Source organism: Neovison vison, chromosome 8 (genome assembly GCF_020171115.1).
Source record: "Neovison vison isolate M4711 chromosome 8, ASM_NN_V1, whole genome shotgun sequence".
NCBI classification, from domain to species: Eukaryota; Metazoa; Chordata; class Mammalia; order Carnivora; family Mustelidae; genus Neogale; species Neogale vison.
Window position 1 is genome coordinate 15,949,698 of NC_058098.1, and position 19,212 is coordinate 15,968,909.

Sequence of the window (19,212 nt, forward strand, 5' to 3'; positions counted from 1 at the left end):
CAGAATGAAGAGAGGAAAACCTTTCTGCCCTTAATGCCTTGTCCAGAGATGCGACAGATGGCCCTTGTCAGATACTGAGGCTCCCCATCCCTGGAAGTATGCAAATCTCTCTCTTGGCCAAAAGGACATCAGACTATTAACTGGAGCTAGAATTCCACATGATGGAGGGAGGCTGAGATCTTCAGAGTCCTGCCCCAGACATGCCCTCCAGGTCTTACCATCCTAAGAAGCTTGGGCCTCCTCCCACCCCCAAATTTTCCCCTTAGGCCACCTCTGGCCACAGGCAGTGAGGGCTGTGGTAGAAACCATGCACAGAAACTACAGTCCTGTGTTCTGATAAGCTGCCAAGTCTGGATGCAGGAAGATCTTCCTGCAGTAGGAAGCAGGCATCATGGGGGAAGTGTGGGCTCTGGGCTCTCTGGCTTTTTTTCCACGATGTGCCTTCTTGAGCTGGTGTCTGAATTTCTGAGGCTCCTCATCTGTTGAATGAGGATAATGATAGTGGTCCCCTCTCCACGGGGTATTGTACCAAAACATGGAGAGTACTTAGCTCATTTCCAGTAAGTTACCTTTCCTTGAGACAGGTGTCTTGGATCAGGTTCCCTAAATGCAGAGCATAGGACCAGGATTCAAATGCATGTGAATTTTTGGGAAGTGCTCTTCGGGAAATTCTGTAAGGGAGGGAGGAAAGCAGGACAGGGCAGTGGAAGTCGTTCAGCAAAGATGTGATCTCAGCTGGAGACCCGCAGCAGCCTGGTCCCATGAGGAGCCATAGGGCATGAATCGCCCAATGGATTTCCGTCAGTCACTGGCTGCAGGCTGCCCTTAGGGGACAAGGGGAGGCATAACCTGCTGAGCAGGGCAGCCCCCCTTTGGCCAGGGACAGTTCCCCAGAGAACCGTGCCAGCTGTGAGCCATTTGCAGCCAGAGCTCCTGACAGATGGAAGCTGGCTGCAGAAACTAGTAAAGGGATCTGGGTGGGGCCCCGATGGCGGCTGGACATTTTATTTTAATTGAAAATGTAATTTTTTTATTAGGTGATATTCACAGGGTTCAAAATCTCCAACACATGAAAAGCAACAGCGTGAAAATTCTCCTTCCCACCCACCTCCCGCCACCCCTTGCTCCTGTCCAGAGGCGACCCCTGAGTCTACCGGCTTCCTTTACATCCTTTCAGAGCTGGTCCACATGTATACATTTGATGGTCGTTTCTTTCACATAAATGACAACATACTCTACACCCTGGTTTGCACCTCATTTTTCTCCTAGCAACACGTCTTGGGAAGTGTTTTATATCAGAACGTAATTCTGTCTCCCGGTACCTGGTATTCCACGGAATGGATGTAACAGATATATTCAACTAGCTGAGCTCACGGGCCATCGAGCTGTTTCTAGTCCTTCCCTATTCCAGCACTGTTCTCGTGAATATTTTTGTACCTTCATCATTTTGCCGGGGTGTGAGTTTATCTGTAGGGTTAGTCTGTAGAGTCTCTGGGTTCAGGCATGTGTGCGTGTGAGATTCTGATAGGCATTGCCAAGCACCCTCGCGGAGGCCGTGAAAACCCACCCTGCCACGATTATGCACAAGATGCCAGGGCACCTGGGCCCTCTTCACGCACAGAGGCTCAGCGCCCAGCCCTGCTACCTCTGCGGGCCCCGCCCCCACCCCTTCCGGGTTCCCATGCCCTGCTCTACCTTGTTCTTTGGTCCATAGACCCTTTTAGCTTCTAGCATTCCACATCACTTACTTATTTTACCATGTTCAGTGCTTGTGGTGGATTTCTCCTATCAAAATGGAGGCTCCTGACGGTCAGGAGTCTTGGGCCCTCTGCCTCCCAAACACCTAGAATAGTGGCTGGCACAAAGCAGATAATCAATAATTGCTTGTTGGCTGAATGAATGAATGAATGAATGAATGAAGCATGATACTATTCACATTATCTTTTACTAGGCCAGTCTTCCCATCAAGGCAGCAGGATTAATGGGTATACCCAAATGCCTTGCCAGCACAGGGATCGGCAGAGTCCTTCAGTGACTGTCGTATTAACAAAAGAAAAGGTCGCACCGTGCCCAGAGTCTGGGCACTGGCCCCCAATGCAGGGGTCATCCAGCACACTGTGCCTTGAGCTATGCTTCAAGGCTCTGCTCAGAAACCATCTCCTCCAGGAGGCCTTCCAGGCTCTCACCTCCTCTGGCTGTCCTTCTTACAACATAGATTGTCTCCACATCTATCTTCTGCCCCAGAGTGGGAGCAGCATGGAGGCTAGAACTGTGTTCTGGTCATCTCCAAACTGCCTCCCCCTCCAGCATCAGTAACAGGCTGGCATCAGAAACGAGACAAGGAATGGGACAGGGTGGGGAGCTTTCAACAAAAACTCCTGGGTGCTATTTGATGTGTCCCCATGGCCATTTATTACTTGGAGAAAAGTAAAACCTTTTAAAAAGCCACATATAATTTATAGGTTCTATAAGAAACAATGACTAGAAATGGAGGGGGACTTAGTTTAGCCAGGTGTCTAAAACATTTTTTAAGGCAATAGTAATGAAACGGTATGGCACAGGCTAAAAACACAGCCCATGTAACAGCCCATTTATTAAATGCTGGCTAGGATGGAACCACCGCAAAAGGAAGGACCCGGTCTCCTCTCCCTGATGCACACAGCAGGCACTCAACAAATGTATGGGGAATGAATGAATATACCCAGCACTGAGCAAATACCATAAAATATCTCATTTCATCCTGAAAACAACCCGGCAAAGCAGGTATTATTTTCCTTGTTTAAAACCAAGGAATCAGGTTGAGAGGATTCACAGCTATCCAAAAATCACACACTTAGAGACAGGCTGGGTTTCAGAGTGGGCTGCCTGCTTCTTTGGTCTGGTCTCTCCCACTAGGCCAGAAGCCCCTTAAGAGTGGGGATCAAGGCTTTGCAGCACCCCAATATAGAAGCAACCATTAGCCTGGGGCTGGCACATAGGGAGGGAGGCATTATCCGTGGTGAGCCGTGGGGGATGGCTCTGAGGATACGGGAAAAGAAAACCCTGGATTTTGAGGTGTATAGCCTGGGAGACGCAAGGGGGTCTCCCAAAGGGACCACATGAGGTCCCCAGAGCCTGCCTCTAGTGGGTTCATTCATTCAATCATTTATTCAACCAAGAAAAGCTGCCACCTACTAGAGTAAAGCTTGCTTCTCACCTTCGAGGAGGACCTGAGCAGTTGGCAGTGGTTCCCAAGACCAGGCCTGGGTCAGCCTCTGATGGGTTACCCCAATTGTCTTGCATGGTGCCCTGGGAGCACACTGGGTTTGGGACCTGGCTGCTGGGCAGCCATGAACCCGAGATGGTGGTGGTGGCGGCGGCGGGAGGTGGAAGGAGTCTGTTCTCTGACCTCCTCGGCTCAGGGCTCCACCATATCGGAGTCCTTGCAGGGGAAGGAAGGAGAGAGGGTGACCCCAAGGGTCCCAGGCTTCCCCTGGCTTGGCCCCCAGGGTCCTAAGGCCTGGAGCCTACCTCGTCAGCCCTTTTGGGGAGGTTGTTTTTCTGGGGGAAAGAACTTGTAAGCCAAGGGGAGAAATCACAAATCAGGGCCCCCTCCTCCTCCGCATGCACAACCAAGATCACAAATGCCCACATTTGTACCCACCACACAGCGAATGCTGGGGGCGGGTGGGGGGTGTGTGCAGACACAAATGTCTATGTCAGATGCAGTGTGCTCAAGCCTGGTGACTACACACACATCACAAACTGGTGGGAAACTGTGACGACACTTCCTCACACACGTACCACACCCACAGGCAACACAAGCCAACACAGAGGTGTCCATAGCACGAGCCTGAATGTGCACGTGTCGTAGACCCTTTATGTGACGGGTACACGACGCCCACAGCGTGCACACCAGGGAAGGAAGGGAGGACGGCTCATCTGCAGCGACGTAAACGGAACTCGCCTGAGTGTGCCCACAAACGTGGATGGCGTGAGCATGTGCCGACACACACAGGAGCTTAAATTTCATGCATATCTCACAATGTATCAGTCCCTCGGCCAAAAATGTATTTTTTCACGCCGCGCAACCTTCTGTATCTTTTAAAATTGGGGGTGGGGGTAAAATGCAGGGGGAAAATGGCCCAAGAATTTCTGTGAAATGCCAGGAGAACATCCTCTTACCACTGACTGGAATAGATTAATTTTCCCCATTTCATATTCTAATTATAATTCCTTTTCCCATCGCCATCTTCAGTCCTCATTACAGCTGGAAGATTGTTCTGCAAAAGCCAGACCTTCATCTTCTCTTCCCAAGAGTTTTGTCATGGAAATGAGTTTGGGAATCTGAAAGAACCCACATTTTTGCAAATATCGAATGTGTGGGGATAACCCTTTCATGACGGCCACCAGGAACCCTGCTCACAGAGGCTTCTGAAGGGTCTGTCTCTCCCTCCAAACCATGTGGTCCCCTTTGCAAGAGGGGCTCCTGGGCCCCTACTCCAACAGCCCTCCCAACCTAGACCCCATTTTAACTTTAAGGAAACTTAGCAATAGCCAAGGTGAAAAGGGAGAGCCCTGATCTTAGAATCAGACAATGCCAGCTCCATCGGCACCACCGTGAGCAAGTGCGTTAGCTGTTCTATGCCTCGGTTTCCTCATTCTTACGATCCTGAGAGACACTGATTCATAGTAAGTGTAAATTAGGTATCTGTGGGATGGACAAATGAGATAACTGGATGGGTGAATGGATGGGAAGAGGGAGGGAGTGAAAGATGAGATAGAGGGGTGAATGAATGGATGGATGGATGGATGGGTGACAGATGTATACATCAGCACAGTCTAATGAAAATATAATCCAAGTTACAAATGCAAGCTGCATATGTCATTTTAAATTCCTGTGGCCACAGTTATAAAACCAAATATAAATAAGTGAAATTAATTTTAATTACATATTTTATTTAACCCAATATTTTTAGCATATTATGATTACAACATGTAATCAACAGAAAAACTGTGAATGGGATGGTTTGAAGTCTTTTTTTTTAAATACTGTCTTTGAAATCTGATGTGCATTTTACATTACAGCGTATCTCAGTTTAGAATTAGCCATATTTCAAGTGCTCAAAAGTCACATGTGGCTGGTGGTTGACATAATCAGTAGAGAAGGACATAGTTGTAATGGGTAAAATGAGTGGATATATGGTGGGCAGGTGTATGGGTGGGATGGATGGATGGATGGATGGATGGATGATAAATAGGTGCGAGGGGAAGACACATGGTTTGGAAAAATGAAGGTGACAGATGGACCAGGAGGTAGATCAACAGATGACTCAGTGATTGGATCGCAGATTTAGAAGGTGGGATGGGCAGGTGGGTGGGTGCGATGGATGGATGGATGGATGGAATGGTGGAGTGAGAAAGAATGAAGAGTGAGAATGAAAACCCCAAGTGGGATGCCTGGGTTGATGGAATGGGTTGCACGGGTGAGTGGGATGGATAAGTGGATGGTTAACTTATATCTGGTAACTCCTTCTTACTCTACTCACACTTCCCCTGGACAATGTCATGGCCTCTTAGGATTACAACGTATCACTGACTCTCAAATGTTCATCTTCAACCAAATTACATCCAGATTCCAACATATAGTTTCTCCCTGGACGCCTGGTCCATGAGCATCTCAAATTCCACACACCCCACACTGAACTTCTGACATGTGCCTGCATTTGCTCTTCTTCCAGGGGTCCACCATCCTGAGAGAAGATGTCACCTTCTACACAGGATAGAAGCAGTACCTTCTGTTCTTAGCTCCCACTCCCCCCAATCCATCCTCCACCCCGGCTATCACTAGTGCTTGGGACAAAACCCTGCAGTGACACCACATCATTGGTCTTGACCCTCCATGACAACTGGCCCTGAGCCTCAGCTCCCAGGGCATCCCTCAAGGTTACAGGAACCTCCAGTGCCCCAGCCTTTACAATATTGTCCCGTCATCAGCCTGGAGCACCCTCCTCTTGCCCTTCTCTACCCACTAAAATCCAACTCTCCCTGGTCTTTTTTTTTTCGGGCTGTGTTGCATCCTTAGCAGTCTTGCTTTCTTCTGTTCGATCTGTGTTCTTTTTTTTTTTTTTTTTAAAGATTTTTATTTTATTTATTTGAGAGAGAGAGACAGTGAGAGAGAGAATGAGTGAGGAGAAGGTCAGAGAGCGAAGCAGACTCCCCATGGAGCTGGGAGCCCGATGTGGGACTCGATCCCGGGACTCCAGGATCACGCCCTGAGCCGGAGGCAGTCGTTCAACCAACTGCGCCACCCAGGCGTCCCCGATCTGTGTTCTTGGGCCCAACCTTAAACTTCCATCCTAAGTTGGCTCTGGGTTCAATTCAACTTCTACATGTAATGTGATGTCCTGGGCTACAGCACAGATTCATGAATTAGAGTATTGGTTCCACCCGTAATGGTTGTGAGTGACCTTGAATTTAACCTGTTATTGTTATTATGTGTTAAACTCTTATCCCCACATCGTGCTTGGCAACCCTCTCCATCAGGACTATGTTTCCTAGGTCCCTGAGGCTGTCAGCTCTCCCTTCAAATCTCTCCCCTCCCCACCCTGTTGACAGTACACCAGCCCTGCCCTTCCCTTTTGTCGCAAAAGGTGAAATCTCTCAATCCTGTTCAAAGTCAACCCATTCACCTTGACCCCACCCCTCTCATGTCTTCCCCTCATTCACTCATACTCTCCAGCTGGGTCTAGGATCTAATTTAAATATGCAGAAGCAAAATTAAATCAATTCATGCCCTTGTATATCATGTAGTAAAGACCTACAAGGTGCCAAGTAACACAGTCAAAACCACTGGGAATTTATAATAAATAAAACTTGTCATAAGGCACAGAAACATAAAAGCAAAGGGGTTCTGAGGTTACAAAGGGGGCAACTGTTGTTTACGGAACAATATCTCGAGTGTGTATTATGTGCCCAACTTTGTACTGGCACAAGACGTGATGACTCTGACAGTCCCTACCATCAAGAAGACCCCAGTTCTATGCAGAAGCTTCAGAGACTAGAATGTTCCCATTCCCCACATTGGAGAAAGACAGGCAGTTCTCTGGCCATAGTCCCGAGATGGGAACGAGTAACTATGAAACTTGTTCGAAGCCCATCCCAACTGGTCAGTGACAGCTCCACATTCACTCAAGCCTCTGAAAATCAAATTGATCAATAATAGTCTGACTCCAGTAGCCACGTGCCCACCTCTAGGACTTAGCCAGTCCCAGAGCCTCCTGCTTCTGAAAATCGTCTATCCCGGGACACTGTGCTCCCCCCAAATCCTACAAACCTCAGCTGATGCTTGATTTGGAGAGACTAGCTTTGCAAAGTATAGCAACGAATTCAGCATTTCAGACATTAAATAATGGTTTCTTCTTTGACAAATGTGGCAATGGCACGGTAAGGTTACTCCAGGGGTGTGGACACAAGGAAGGAAGGCTTCTCAAGAGAGGCATCCTGAAAAGGCAACATGGCAGCTCCGGGATGGAGGGCACACAGGAACTGGCCAGGCAAAGAGCAGGGAACATGGCATTCAAGGCTGCTGTGAGCTCAGGCCAGTGGGCAGCTACTGTGTACCAGACCTCATCCCTGGGCTGTGCCTGGTCATCTCACTGGAACCCTCCCAGAAATACCAAGGCTGCAGGGCCAGCCCCATTGTAGACATGAGCAAGGCAAGGCTCAGGGTGGCTGGAGAGCTTGCCCAATCCACCCAGCCAGTTCTGAACTTGGCCTTAACTCCTGGTACCAAAGCAACAGTTGTTCTGTAGAATCTGCTTGCCCCTGCTCCGCTCCTTGCACAGAGACACAGATCAAAGACCAAGGATGCACAGCCCCCAGCAGCCAGTGGCAGACACTGAGAGATGCACCTCACAGAGATCTAAAGAGGAAACAATCAAAGCAGCATACACACCGCCTGCCTACCCCCACGTCGGCCGTGAGAACACTCCCTCTATGTGGATCAAAACACAGCTCAAAAGCTAGAGGCAGCAAATGTGGCAGCTGCGCCCTGGGCCCTGCCAAGAGTGCGGTTTTAGGTGGCGGTGTCACAGAGAGATGTACATCAGGACCCGGGAGAGGCGGGGGAGGGTCAGAGAGGCGCTGCGCAGGTGAAAGGGGCCCCGGGACAGAGCCTCGGGCGCAAGCGCACTTAGAGAAGGATGATGGTTACAAACCCCGGCCCTGATGCCAGGCTCCCTAGGTCCAAATCTCAGCCTTGCTTTTCAAGTCGTGTGACGTTTTAATGAAGTTACTCTTTCTCAGTTTCCTCATCTGGAAAATGGGTCTATCACTTAGATTGACTAAGTTAACACACAGAAAGTACAGAGAACATCGCCTAGTACACACACAGCAAGCACTCAGTATTTATTTATTAGTTATTACTTATAAAAAGTACAGATCAACCCCAAGAGGCCGCTAGGTCACTATAACTACCCCTCTCCCATCGGTGAGGAAACTGAGTGAGTCTTTATACAACCCTCTGAGGTCTCACACATGGGGAAGACCCCTGATGCCCACGCCTGCCACATATAATTTAAAATAAAATCTGTAAATTGAAATCTTCATGAGTCCAAATGAGAGATTTTTCCCACGATGATGCTTTGTTCCTAAATACCAAATATCAATTTCCCTCCAAAAAAAGCTTTTCTCTTTATTGGTGCACCTGTTTTCCAGCATAATGCACATCCTTATTCTGCCCCCTGAGAAACCCAGCCCTAGGACTGGCCCAGAGTGGTTAAAGGATCTTTCCAAGGCCACACAGCCAGGATGTGGCAGAGCTGAGTCTATAGTCCAGGCTACTGGTTCCCCAAAGGCCTATACTAGCTTCCCACCCCACCATTTCCAAGCTTTGTAAACCAGAGCAGGTGACCTGACAGCTCTGTGCCTGGGGTCTCATCAGCCAGTAAGGCGGAGCAATGCCTGCCAGGGGAGGGGGGCGGGAGCAGACCTCTTGAGCAAGCCCAGCACTGTGGTTACTGTAGGACCCTTCTCCCCGCTACCAGCAAGAGCTGGTGTGGATGGTGCTGCCTGTTCGCAAGTCATAAAATACATTGGGAGGGAGTATGAAAAGACAACGATCGCTACAGCTCCCGTGGTGGAGAACTACCAGGCACCTGCCTCCTCTGGGAGATAGGAGTCATTGTCCCCATTTTACAGATGGGGAAGCAGAACCTTCTCAACTGCCTCCAACCATCCTCCTTCCAGACCCGTACTCTCTAGGAGGGTGACCCTCAACCACATGTGGCCCCGAGCATCTACAACGCAGCTAGTCCGAATTAAGGTGTGTGTGAGTATAAAATACTCACCAGGGCTCAAAGACTCAGAACAACAACAAAAGAATGTGAAATTTAGGGGCACCAGGGTGGCTCGGTGGGTTAAGCTGCTGCCTTCGGCTCAGGTCATGATCCCAGGGTCCTAGGATCAAGCCCTGCATAGGGCTCTCTGCTCAGCAGGGAGCCTGCTTCCCCCCCACCCCCGCCTCTCTGCCTATTATGTGATCTCTGTCTATCATTTAAATAAATAAATCTTTAAAAAAATAATCTGAAATTTATGATTACATGCTTAAGTGGTAACATTTTAGATACATGAATTTAACTGAGGTCTATTATTAAAAATTAATGTCACCTGTTTCTTCTTTTTACTTTTTTTAACATGGCTGCTAGAGAATTTAAAGTTACATATGTGGTCTGCTTTCTATTTCTACAGGAGAGCACTGGTTGAGATGCGGTCCCTGGGGAAAAGAAGAATTCTCTCTGATAGATATGGGGAAACCAAGGCGCACAGAGGGGGAGTGATTTGTTCAAGGCGAGAGGTTGGTGCAGAGACACACCACTCACTGGACAGATGTTACTTGAGTTCTAGGTACTGGGATGCAGCAGAGAACACTTCCCAGCCCAGAGGGGACACAGGGATCATGCAGACTCTTTGTCCACCAAGGGCCCCACACACAACAGGGTAGCTGCACCTGGCCCCAACCCTCATCTCCCCATAGTGAGCTCTGATCACACAGCTTGGGTGAGCTCCTGCTCCAACCCAGAGCAGAACCACCTCAAACACCCCTGGTGAGTCCCACACAGGCCATTAGCCAGCTGCAGCTGCCAAGAGGAGCTGATGGGCAGGGTAGCCCAGTGGGCAGAGCAGGGCGGCCTGGCAGGCCAGTAGCAGCTTACGTACCCTCCAACACTACCGCAGATTTATGGCAAAAATTATCCTCTCTCTCAGCTCCATTTAAAGCCATTTGGAGCTCGCTCCCATCCCCGATTATAAATCTAATTGCACATTCCAAACAGACAAGCGCTCATTAAGCTTTAATTATGCACATGTTGTTTTCAACAAACATTTTCATTTGGCCGCTGCGAGGGGGAATGTTTCCAAGGGGGCTGCAGACGCAGCCTGGGCTGGAGGGAGCGGGCCGGGAAGTGGGTCAGGGTGTGGTCCAGTGAGACTGCCCAGGAGCAGGGCGAGGACCGCATCAGATCTGGCGCAGGCTTTGCCGGCCGCCTCGCTTCTGCGGCAGGGGATGCCAGCATGTGTGTTCTCCGCTGGTCCCACCTGCATCCCTAGTGTAGCCACGGTTTCATCTCAGCTGGCGCCAATGGGCCTCTCTGGGGTGGGAGGAGGGAGGACAGGGACCTACATTCCCAGCCATAAGCCCTCCCCCACCAGGAGCTGGTGTCTTCAAAGCCTGCGGCTTGTTCCTGCTCCCACCGCCCCCACCACCACCACGGCAGTGAAGCAGTCCTTCTCCAGCACAATCTTCCCTTCCCTCATCTGTTCACTTGTTTAGTCCTGAGCAGAGACCTGGTTCGGCAGGGAGGGGCCAGTGTGGGTCAGGAAACACAAGGCTCCTGTCTGGTTCTGCCCAGGACCTTCTCTTCAGGCCCCATCCTTGCCACTAGGGCAAAGTCTTGGAAAGAACTTGAGAACCTGCCCTCTGCCAACCCAACTCTCGTGGTGGCCTCCTGTCCCTCACTCGGACTCCCCTCCTGTACCTCCCTTCTCTTCCCTTTCTTTCCATGCTGCCCCCTCCAGGAAGCCCCTGATGAGAGCTGCCCCTCTGCTTGGGGGGCACCCCGAAAGCATTTATTGTCTGACTCCTCAGATCACCGTGTCCCGCTGTTTCCCCAAAGCGCTCTCTCCTCTGGGGGGAAAAGCAGAAGTACCTGTTCACTCTGTGGCCTTCAACAAGACTTTCCTCTCTCCGGGCCTCACCTTCCTTTTTGTACATGAAGGGGTTGAATGGATGAGGCTCTCTTGAGCCCTTCAGCCGCTTGCTCAGGGTTGGGTTTTTTGGTTTTTGTTTTTGTTTTTTAAGATTATTTATTTGTTTTTAGAGAGAGAGTGAGTGTGAGCAGGGGGAGGGCCAGGGGGAGAGGGAGAGAGAAACTCAAGAAGACTCCGCGCTGAGTGCAGAGCCTGGTGCAGGGCTCGATCCCATGACCCATGAGATCACATCCTGAGCCAAAACCAAGAATTGGATACTTAACTGACTGAGTCACCCGGGCACCCCCGTTTGGTCAGTTTGAAGTTTTGCTGTTTGTTCCAGAATTAGACCTTCCTCTTCTCACCAGAGGAGGGTCCTGAAATCACCAACCCCCACTTCAAATGTTCTACCACGACCCTACAGAGCAGGGGGAGTTTGCCGAGCACATCCATGGTGCACAAATGGTGCGCACCCAGAGAGGAGGGGACGGAGATGGTGCAGAACCCCCAAGGCTGCTCCTCCAAAAGGTTCTGGAAATGCAAGCAAGTGAGATAGATGTGTTTTAAAATGGCTGTCAAGATCTATTCAGCATGTGGAGGCTCCCTGTGGTTTTAGGGCAGGGTCCTGGGAACAGGCTCTGAGAGTGAAGGTGGGAAGTTCACTGGGTGGGGGATGGGGGTGGGCACTCCAGGAAAGGCGGAAGGCAGGAGGGGCAGAGGGACAAGGTGAGCCGTGATGCAGTCACACCAGAGACGGTAGCCTGTCCACAGGACAGCTCTGGAGCCATGTCCCGGACTAAGGCAAGGAGCCACTGCATTCCCGGCCATGGGACCCAGGCTGCCCTGGTGGAAGGGGCTAACCTTGGGAAAGGCCCCCTCCTTCCACCAAAGGCAAGACCCAGGAGGCTCAGCAGCCAGACAACAGCAGCTAACACTCTGACTAGCTGGCAGGATGAGCGTCTCAGGTGAGGAGGGATCCTGTGACACAAGAGCATCCACTACCGCTATGATCGTTGTTTTCATTTCAACTAATCGGTGCAACATCTACACCGTGCTTGCATAAGCCAGGCTCTCCTTTAGCTGATCTGTAAATTTTCACTCACAGAATCTTCTCAATAACCCTGAGGTAAGTTACTACTACTCAGGCTCCCATTTTACAGATGAGGAAACTGAGGTGAAGAGTCTTGCCCAAGGCTACCCAGCTGGTAGGGGGCAGAGTCAGGACTCAAACCCAGAAGCCCATCGGCAGGGTCGAGGTTCTAACGACTCCCCCATGTCTGCGGTCTGACCCTCTACCCTGCAGAGCTGCGGAGCTGTCCAGTTCCCGCCGCCTCCCCAGAGACTGCGGTCAGTGGTGGAGAGCCTCAGGTTGCTGGGACGGCGAGGATTCATGCTTGACAATGATCTATCCTCCGCGGTTGGATAAACGTCCCCAAACCGATCCTTGCCAAAGACAATTAACCCAGGGCCACATGAGGGAGCGTCCGGTGGGATTGTGGCACAGGGTGGGGGGTGGGGTGAGCAAGTGCCAGAGACAATGAGCAGCAGATGATTTGGGAGATATTTTCTCCCAGCGCTACAAAACAAGCCCTCAATCATGCCACAAAGGGCTTGCATTGTTGGAAGGGAAATATGTCAACGACAGCGTTCAGTCGTGGGTCGGTTAAAAAAAAGGGGGGGGGGAGAAAAAAAAATCTTTTGAAATAGCAATTTGACCTAGAAAGGTTTTCTAGGTCACATGAACTTGGCATTTAGGCATCTAACCCCAAAACCTAACACAGACAAAGTACCAAGTTCACTTCCTTCTGTCAGTGCCAGATAACACAGGAAATAATGTATGTAAACACTGCTGCTGTATTGTTAAGTGCTGCCTTAAAACCAGCCTTTGGACTTGGGAGCTGGGGGAACACTGGCTCGCCACGGCTCTGGAAGCCCGCAGACCTGGGCTCGCTCATGTCCAGTGCGGCCATGGGGCCAAGGCAAGGGCCTCGCCCGGGATCTTCGGACCCCGCCCCCCAGAAATGGGAATTGAACCGGCGGGTTGGGTGTGCCGCCTCACTGCATCAGGTGGATTCCCGCCCTCCAGCCCTCTGTTCTTGATCATCGAACCTCTACTCCCCAAGTCTGGGCTCCCCGTGAGGACCCTGCGCACAGGGGCCGGGAGACCAATGGAAGAACCTTGGTCCTAACAGACCTTTTCCCCCAGAAAACCGAGAGAGAGAACAGCCTACACTCTGAGGCTCAGCACAGGCCAGTGAGTTCTTCTACCGCATCTTCACTTCAGAGCCACCCAGGGTAAGAGAAGTCGGGAGACTCGGAGACCCTCTCATTATCCCATGGTGGAAACTGAGGCCCGGGCTGTGAGGTGACCCACAGGGATCAGCAACAGCATGCTGAGGGTCACCACCGCCACACTGCTAGGTCCCCTGAGCCTGGGTGTCCAAAAGAAGCCAGAGTTAGCCCACTTGCCATCAAAGCTGAAGGTCATGGGGACCAGCCCACCTTCCCTAATCTCTGACCTGGGTACCTGTGCTGTACCCAGCCATGTGCCAGGCTCTGAGAACTGGACACGAATGATCTCCAGGGAAGCCTGGGGTCCAGAGGGAATATGGGCACCAGCACTTGATGACACCGGGGGTGACAAGGCACTAAGGGGAGATAAGCCAGGTGAGAGCAGCTGATGCACATCTGTTAGGTAGAGGGAGCAGAGTGAGCAGAGGGTAAGAAAAACCGGGGTGTGTGTGCACAACTGGGGTGGAATGTCTATAAACCATTGAGGGGGGCTGCAGTGCAGAGTGGGTGGGAAGAATCAACATGCACTAAAACAAAAAAAAGGAGGGGGGAGTTTTACAGCAATGTTCCTAAAAGAAGAGTAATGGCGGGTGCCTTGTTTGGCCAGAGACTAAAACTCCCCGTGTGGCCAACAGCCAGAGGAGTGTGACAGTGACATCAGAGAAGAACTTAAAATCAGTGCAACTGAAAAGAAAGCGCAGAATTCGACCCGGCTCTGTATGAACACGTACGGTGAAGGAGGGCACATAACGATATGCCGGGTACACGGGACATGCTTTCCATACAGTATTCACTCGAGCTTCTGAGGGAGATATCGACCCACTTTACGGAGGAGAAAATGCATGGTACAATTTCAGCAACTGCTCAAGGTCATACAGCCAGAAAGTGGCAAAGCCAGAATCTTCACTGGGCCAAGTTTCACCCTCATAACTACTATTCTATTTTTTCTCTCTTTTTTGGAAACAAAGAGACAAAGACCAATTATTATTATTTTTTTTAAAAGACAAAAACAGAATGGGGATGACGGGGTTATCCTGTTCCTCTTTAGGAACACTTACCTAGATTCCCAGTGCAAGCCACAGACCAAAACGCACTCTAAACAGATTAAAGAGTTAAATATAAAAAGTCATGTTATAGGGAAATAGCAGAAAACAGAACAGAATGTTTATCAGATCTATGGCAGCAGGATAACTTCCTCAGCCCTTGAAGCAATCACAGAGGAAGGGAGATTGACAGATTCAAATATATATGCATTAATATCTTCTGTAGAAGGAAGCATAATAAAACCAAAATGAAAAGGACATCAGACTAAGAAAATATCAGCACCGACTATGAGACAGTTAATATATACGATGTAGAAACATTTCAGTCAAATTAAAGAGACAGCAAGATGCCAATAGACAAAAGGACACAGGACACAAACAGGAAAGCCAGGCAAGAGGCAATCTACCAAGAAACAAATATACAGGGAAAATGTACATTTGATTCGATGACGGGGGAGAAATGTACGTGAAACACACCTACTATAATGAAAGGGATATTTCATGCCAGCGCTGACAAGGAAAACAGTTTCCAGCCTACTGGAAAGCAATATGGCAGCCACTCCCAAGGCAGACAGCCAGCGGGGAGCAGGGTAGTGGAAAATCCAAGACCCCTGTCTCCTGCCTCAGGAGTCACCCCCTCATCACTTTGAGGGGGTGCCCCTTTGTCTCCAGTACACCTAGTCTTGCTTAAAACGATCTTCTGTTCTGAGCTGGAGATGGTACCAGCAGTGGGTGGGACACAGTCTTTGTCCTCCTGAGCTTGTGGTGTACTGAGGGGGGCAAGGGTAGGAACTGTAATGCAGATGATAGGCATACTGGGAGCCAGGGTTCATGGGAGCGTAGATGGCTGTGTAAAAAGATTGCACAGAGGGGCACCTGGGTGGCTCAGTGGGTTAAGCCTCTGCCTTCGGCTCGGGTCATGATCTCAGGGTCCTGGGATCGAGCCCCGCATCAGGCTCTCTGCTCAGTGGGGAGCCTGCTTACCCCTCTTTCTCTCTGCCTGCCTCTCTGCCTACTTGTGATCTGTTTGTTAAATAAATAAATAAAATATTAAAAAAAAAAAAAAAAAAAAAAAGACTGCACAGAGAGACGGCTTCTCCCGGCAGGAAGAGCATACTTAGCCAGGTGATGAGAGAAGGCACCGGATGGAAGGGAGCGAGCATGGGAACAGCCCCCAGCAAGGTTGGGGAGCTGGAGAGGAGGCCCATGCACCCAGCAGGGAGTCAGGGAGAGCTGAAATGCCAGGCAAACAGGACCTCCTCCTGATGGGGCTTCCAGGGCTACACTCGGCAGCTGAAACCCTCTGTGGGAGCTGCATTTTAGAAAGCCAGCCTCCGGCCTCAGGACAGAGAATGGACTGGAAAAGGTAAGACTGAGGCTTGTCCAGGGAGCCAGGCAGAAGCTGCTATGACGATCAGCAGGGTGGGGACCAGGAAGCGGGACTCTGTGCAGAGCCGGGACACAGAAGAAACATTTGATGGAGCGATACTAAGTAAACTGGTGTGGCAGAGATTCAAAAAGAGACATTTATGTTGACGGCTAGAAAGGGAAGCGGGGCTGGAGCCAGAAGAAAATCACGGCAGTCCCCAGCGTGTTTCCCAAACTATGGAACCTAGAGTCTCGGAGATGAATGAAAACTGCCAAGAGCAAGGGATCACCCAGGAGTCAGAAAGGGGGTGACTCACGCAGTTTGCAAACCCTAATTTCCTCTCCTTGGTCACACACTTCCTCCTGATTTCTTTTTCTGATGATTCATAAGAAAAAATTTCCCCTTTTCAATTCAAACCAGAAATGCTTGAGCACCTGAGTTCACCCTGCCCAAGCTATAACCTCTGCCCCCGAGCAAACAAAACCCCACTTAACCCCAAGCAACTAAAAAGACACTGGCTGCCAAGAAACCAAGAGGAAACAAGAGGTTTCTGGCACAGTGACAGCTTTCAGAGGCCCCCCAAGCCCTCCCATGCCCCAAGAAGGTCTGCCAGCTCTCATATACAGGTTCAAGCTCCTCAGCCAGAACTCACAGGATTTCAGAATTTGGAATTCGTTTGGATTCTGAAGAGGAAGTGATAATCCCACAAATCACACGGTACCTTCAGTAGGGGTCTGGAGCAACAGGTGCAGTAAAACACATTCATAATCCCGCAGTGAATTCTATAAATATACACATAAGTGGGTTAAGTAAAAATTACGGAGATATTTGTGTCAGTTCAGACCAGGTTCTGGGACCAAATGAGTTTGCGGCATATTTACAAATCAACGTTTGGTGGCCGAGCTTTTTGGATTTCAGATAAGGGAGTTTAGAGCACACAAGTGTTGGGCCCTTGTTGACAGACCGTCCCTCGGTGTGCCCATTTTACAGATGAGCAAAGTGAGGCTCAGAAAGGTAAAGGAAACTGCTCAAGGTCTCACAGCTCTTAGGTGGCTGAACTGAGAGTTGAGCCCAGAGCTGACATCTTTCCACATGTATTCATGGATTCTCCAGGCAGTTGGAATGCCAGGCAGAGCATAGAGCATTATGGGGAATGTGGGCAGCACTGGGAGTGGGGTCAAGATCTCAGGTGCAGCGGGAATCAAGGAGCACCTCCTTGGGGCAGGGGTGGAGGGCGTGTTTGTCTCCTCACACAGGTCCAGGGGCATGTAGCTATCCAGGCCACACAGGTCCAGAGCTCCCTGCGTCCTCCGCAGACACAGTCCCCGCCCCCACAGACCTCAGAGCCCACGGGAGGAGGCAGGCAACAAACACACAAACATGTCTTACAATCACGATAAATGCCATGAAGCAAACAGGTGAACTACAAAGATAGAAAATGGAAAGACTTGAAAAGCTCTCTCTCTCTCGGGTTAAACTGGGGGAGCCTTACAGGAGGAGGAGGAGGAGGCTGCCACACAAGAAGCCCTGTGGGCAGAGGGATTATCAAGTGCAGAGTCCATGGGGTGAGCAAGCAGAAAGCAGTCAGTGTCACACGGGGGAGGAATAACGTGGCGAGAGCACAGAGGAGGAACAAGGTTGAGATTAGAGTGGTCAGCACAGGCCGAAGCAGGTGAAATCCTGGGGCCATAGTAGGGATTTGGATTTTATCCCAAATGGGAAGCCCTTGGAGAGTACTTGAAAAGGAGTAACATGCTCTGATTTGCATTATAAAAGATGACGCAGGCTGTCACAGGGGGAGGATGGACTCTGTGAGGCTCCTTCCCTTGAGTCTCAATTTTCTCATCTCCACCATGGGCTCATGAGAAACCTCATAAAAAGCACAGCCAAGGGTGTCTGGCATATAGCTGACTTAGAACAAAGACTGGATTTTCCTACCGAATCACAAACCAGGAGAACCCAGTCCTAAATCATCCATAAATCATTCCCCTGGTTAAAATCCTTCAAAGGCTCCCACCTCTTTCCCTGGGTTCTGTGGTCCCGCTTGACCTGACTTCTGCCACCTTCTCCAGCCCCATGCCTCATCATCTCCCACGGGACCTCTCCTCTCCTGCCAGCTGAACCACTCCTAGATGTGCCAAGCAAGGTCCATTCCCTAAAGCACAAGGCCTCCTTCCCACTGGCCCTGCTGTCAGTCCCCTGCCTCCTTCCTATGAGCATTGGATGAGCACCTACCCCAGGCCAACCCTGTCTTGAACATGGAGAGGCTCCAAAAATGGCTGAGGGCGTCTGTGTGAGCACACGCGTGAGTGTGAGTGTGAGTGAATGTGCACATAAAACAAGAATCCAAACACATCCCGCCTGACCCTCTTCTGATTGCGGGACTAGTTCTTACCCCCTCACTCATACATTAATTTCCTGAAAGACTATGTATTGGCTCCTCAGGGGCACCAGGCACTTTTCTGGGACCGAAGATCCTTGGAGCCTGCCTCTTGCTTTGAAGACAGAAAACAAACATTCAGTCTGGTAAGTAAGCCACTTACACAGTATGTAGAAGGTTGTAAAAATTACGGAAAGGAGAAAAAGATGAGCAGGTGAGATGAATCAGGAACACCAGGGTGGAGTGTATGCAAAATTAAACAGGGTAGTCAAGGCAGGCCTCACTGAGAAAGGGGCGGTTGGGTAAACTGGAAAGAGGGAAGAGACTAAGCCAGGCAAGTATGGGGGATGGGTGGAGAACAGCCCGTGCAAAGGCCCGAAGGTCGGGCTATGCGGGTGAAGACCAGTAGGGCAGGCAGAGCGAGCAGGGGGTTGTTGCGGGGGGGGGGGGGAGGTGTGGAGAGAAACCAGAGAAGCGACAGAGGATGGAGTGTGCCCCACAGATGGCACTGAGATTACTCCTCCCCAGAGAGAGGAAGCCAGCCTTTTTTTCCACAGCCTTATCTGATGGCTGTGGTCAGAGGAGCCAGTAAGGGCAGGCGTGAGGGCTGCAATAGCTCGACACATCCGAGCCTCCGTGGGGCCTCAGAGCGGCTGACATCCGCTCGGCCTGCGGCTTCTTCCTGTGGCTTCTGCAATGCAGGTTGCCTCAGTGGGTGCTATTTTTGCTTGTGTTTGAGGTTCTGTGCAGGGCTCCTCTGTGCACGGCACTGGGGGCCGCTGGGCCTGGCCCCTCTTTGGGTTTGCTCTGCTCAGCCATTTAAATGTTCCAAGTGTCTTTGGGGATATTTACTGTCCAGCAGGTGGGAAAGAAGAGGAAATCTGTTGTGTGTATTCTCTTGT

At 50.5% G+C, this 19,212-nt stretch overlaps 1 protein-coding gene across 1 annotated transcript in view; it reads right to left on the reverse strand.

Annotated features, from left to right (window-relative positions):
* The window catches only part of TOX2 (TOX high mobility group box family member 2), a 101,142-nt gene that overhangs the window by 77,881 nt on the left and 4,049 nt on the right, over positions 1-19,212 (reverse strand). The window lies entirely within an intron of this gene.